Here is a 4,479-nt window from a genome sequence, read left to right as displayed (position 1 = left end):
AAAGTTCTGTTGTCTCCCATCCCTTTCCAACAAGACCAATCTTCCTTGGAATTCTGTTTCCTTTACATAAGTTTGGCCCTTGAATGGTCCAGACCTTTGCCCCCTTAGACTGTGCCACTTGCCCCTACTCAGCTCTATTCCTGGTGTAGTTGTACCAAATCTTGGATGGTGCAAAGCAGCCTACCCTCTTGGTTATCCCCCACCAAAACTGGAAGAAGACTCAGAGGTAGACAGACTGAAGTTCAGTTGTAAATTAGGGCTGAGCAACAGGGAGTAGTGTGGTTGACTGTGAGAGAAAAGCTCACAGGCCACAGCCTGACATCTGAAACCTGCAATGACTCCATAGTTCTTTCTAAGGAAGATAAAATTTAGTCCATGTGTAGCATCTGGTTTATGCGCTCACATAAAACCTTTCCCATTCACAGGATAGAAACTCTTGGAGTCTAGAGGAGGAGGATGGGGTGGGTTGGCATTTTTAAATATTTTTAGGTGACCCATCCCTATGATTTCTATTTCTTTAGGATTATTTGAGTCTAGCAGATCATGTGGTTAACCTCCCAGGTCAGAGAATATACTTGTGACTGCATTGTCATATTATAGAAACTAGATTATTCTAGAGTGAAGAGTTAATAATCTGTCCTTGGAGCTAGGAGCCAATGTAATTTGTGGTAGAAACATTTTCAGTTGAATAAATGATAAACATGTGCCAGGAGTCAGGGAACATTGATTCAATATAGCTGTGCCCCAGCTGGTTGTGCAAGATGGGAGACAAAGGCCCTCAGGGCTGGCTTGCTTCTCTGTACATTAAGGGCATTTTCCTGCATGCTCTCAAAGGCCCTTTTTTCCTTTGTTGGCTCTTCTGTTCTTCCATGGAGATTGGTCTCTGGCAGACATTTGAGAAGCAGATGGACAGTAGGACAGTGAGAACAGATGTGACTGCTCAGCCTAGTACTACCTGACTTCCTGGGGACACTGTGCAAACCTGGTTTCTTCTTCCTAGAGCACTTAACAAGTAATAATCACAGAATAGTTAATGACATGGGAGTTATGACATGACTCAATGGTCAGGAAAGAAGTTGCTGGAAAGAACCTTGACCCCTGAATTAGATCACATCCAAAAGCATATGTGGTGGAAACTAAGGATGCAGTGACCAGAACCAAGAATCTGGTTTTGAAGTGTGTGAACTTGACTACATTTGGGGTAGTATATCTTCCTGGCCTCCTGGCTGAGGGAAGTTGAAACATCCCTCACATTTCTCTCAGAGTGCAATGGAGATTGAAGGAGTATCTGGATAACTGCATGTGGCAGAAGAGCACAGGGGCCATTTGTGTTCTTGTATGACCCAGTAGCTCCAATTCTCCAAGCTCAGTCCCTGCCTCAGATGAATGATTTTGAATGATGCACATATGACTGGTAATTAATTAATAGTTCTATGAAATTTTGAAGTCAATTATTATTTGGGGCAAATGGTACTCATTTTTATTGAAAATTGCCATAAACCACTGAGGTTTTTATTATATTTTAGTAACTACAACAGGCAAGGTGTCTTAAGAAAAATAGGTAAACAAAAAATAACTCAAGTGCAAAAATTATAAAGATGATGTGGAAATAAATATATGTGGAAACAACTAGAAGATGTGAGCAGACAGGAAGTCTTCCAAACTCAGCCACAAATGGACTGGTTTGGGACCTCTATGAGGTGCTATCATGGAGTATTCATCCTTTCTGATTCCCCTCTTCCTTCTCCAGGTCTATGATTATATTTTTGTAACTCAGGGAGACTATTAGTGCACTGGTAGTCCAAGAATGATTTAAAACATACCTTTGGAATGCTGGATTTTTCTTTATGTTCTGACTCTACCACTTTCAAGACCAGTGGCCTTGGGAAGGAAGTTTAATACCCTCTGAGCCCTGGTCTCCTTATCTATGAAGTGGAGATGTCCTGATATCTGGGTTCTTTTACAGTGCCATGAGCTGACATAGAGGCTTCCAAACTCTGTGGTGTAGTCAGCTGTTCCCCTGCATATCAGAGGGTAGTGTGGAAAGTGGTGGCAGTGAATGGGATAGCAGTGGCTGAGATTGGGGGTCTCTGAGGGCCTCATGGTTGTGCCATGCCTGGTGCCTGGGAATGTTTCTGTACATGGACACAGGTGCTGGACCACTGCTGTGGCAATGCCCTGAATAAGGAGACTCTGTGTAAGAGTCCTATCAACTCTGATCTTGATATTAGTCTTATAGCTCCTGGGAACCAAGAAAATTTTATGCTTGACAACCACAATATTTCACCAGCTCCAATTCTCCTGTGTCTGGCCACATTAGAATAACTTTTAACACTGAACTTTCTTGAAAGCGACACAAAACTACTAACATTAAACTTTGCAACAGTGGATTGCAACTGAGGAAAAGCTACTTAAATGTCCTAGTTTCTGTGATTTTCCTTACTACAGAGAATAATGGTTTCATAAGCCTTAACCTGATAATGAGACATACGTAAATAAGGATTCTTTTTATAAATCTTTATATCTACATCTCCATCAGAGAGCAGAGCTCCACTTTATCCCAGTGTAATCTTCAAAATCTGTGTGAATCTTGATTTCCTAATCCCCTTTTGCCCCTCACTTGAACTGAAAATTTAGCCATATTGGTCACAGCAGGGGAATATGCTCAGAATGTTCTTATCTGTCTCCAATGTCTGTTTTCTCTTCTTCCAGAAATAACTCCTAATTTTTCCTGGAATCCTTCTTCTGCATTTTACCCTATGTTGTGTGAGGTGGGAATATGACCAAGTCTAAGAAATTGGAGTATGGAAACCCACTGAACAAGAAAACACAGTCTGCCAAGGTGGCTTGAACTGGTCCACAGACTCTTTCAGAGGCCCAAAAATGGCTAGTGGGAGTTGAGCATGGAAAGCATACTGCCATCTTGTAGTTACAGAGGAAGCCAGAAAATGGGATGAAAACTAAGAGATAAAAAGCCAAATAATAATAATAATAATCAGTGAAACCAGCTGTGCCTGCAGTCAGAACTATCCACAGGTTTATCATCTGTAAAAGTAAACACTGCCCCCATCTTTGTCTATGTCAGTTTGAGTTGATTTTCTTTCACTTGACAACTGTTTTTCTCAATTCTCTTTCATTTGTAGTAATGAGGAGACAAGAGAATGGTAACCAGGAACAACAGAAGAATATCCAAAAAATCCAATTACTGGGAAGCGGCTCTGTTCGCCGCCTCTCCCACCCGCCCAATGAGCTGCAGAGGCTCCCGCACGGACCCCGAGGCGGCGCCAGCCTCAGCCGCCTAGGCCCTGGGCCCCCGGTCTCGACTCCCGCTGCGCTGCCCGCCAGCACCGCCGCGGAGAACAAGGCCAGCCCCGCGGGAACAGCAGGGGGGCCTGGGGCTCGAGTCGCGGCTGGGGTCACGGGACCTGTGGCGGCGCGGGCCGGGGAGCAGGCTGAGCGGCGTGGGGCGGCTCCGGTGTCGGCCGGCGGCGCGGCGCCCCCGGAGGGGGCTATGTCTAACGGGGTTTACATACTGCGGAGCGCGGCCAATGGAGACGTAAAGCCCATGGTGTCCAGCACGCCTCTGGTGGACTTCTTGATGCAGCTGGAGGATTACACGCCTATGATCCCAGATGCAGTGACTGGTTATTACCTGAATCAGGCTGGCTTTGAAGCCTCAGATCCACGCATAATTCGGCTCATCTCCCGAGCTGCCCAGAAATTCATCTCAGATATTGCCAACGATGCCCTCCAGCACTGCAAAATGAAGGGCACAGCCTCTGGCAGCTCCAGGAGCAAAAGCAAGGACCGCAAGTACACTCTAACCACGGAGGACTTGACCACTGCCCTCAGCGAATATGGCATCAATGTGAAGAAGCCGCACTATTTCACCTGAGCCACCCAACCCAAATGTACTTGTCTGTCCCCATGTCCCCACACCAGCCTGTTTTCATAATAAACTTTATTGTGACAGGCAAAAAAAAAAAAAAAAAAAAAAAAATCCAATTACTTAATTAATCAATAGACAAGTGAACTAAACAGACACTTCTCAAAGGAATAAAAACAATTGACAAAAATATATATGGAAGTATGTTCAACATCATTAGTAGGGAAATGTAAATCAAAACTACATTGATATGTCATCTCACATCACTCAGAATGGCATTCATCAAGAACAGAAATAATAGATGCTGGAGAGGATATGGAGAAAAAGGAACACTTTTACACTATTGAGGGAACTGACAAATAGTATAACTATAATGGAAATCAGTATGGAGTGTCCTCAAAAGACTAAGCATGGAATGACCATATGACCCAGGTACACCACTCTTTGGTATTTATCTTGAAGTACTAAAGTCATCATACTAAAAGGATACTTATCCATATTTATGGGGGCACAATTCACAATTGCTAAACCATGAAACTGGCTGAGGCATCAATTGATAAATGGATAAAGAAAATGTGGTAGAGATACACAAT

At 43.8% G+C, this 4,479-nt stretch overlaps 1 pseudogene across 1 annotated transcript; it reads left to right on the top strand.

Annotated features, from left to right (window-relative positions):
- The first annotated feature begins 3,245 nt into the window (after positions 1 to 3,245).
- Positions 3,246 to 3,981, top strand: LOC306652095 (transcription initiation factor TFIID subunit 10-like; annotated as a pseudogene). The gene has a single exon. The product of its transcript is annotated as a transcription initiation factor TFIID subunit 10-like (transcript).
- Positions 3,982 to 4,479: the final 498 nt, after the last annotated feature.

Source organism: Sciurus vulgaris (assembly GCF_902686455.1).
Source record: "Sciurus vulgaris genome assembly, contig: HiC_scaffold_629_arrow_ctg1, whole genome shotgun sequence".
Lineage (NCBI taxonomy): Eukaryota > Metazoa > Chordata > Mammalia > Rodentia > Sciuridae > Sciurus > Sciurus vulgaris.
The sequence above is the reverse complement of the archived record's forward strand: the minus strand, read 5'-3'. Positions and strand labels throughout refer to the sequence as shown.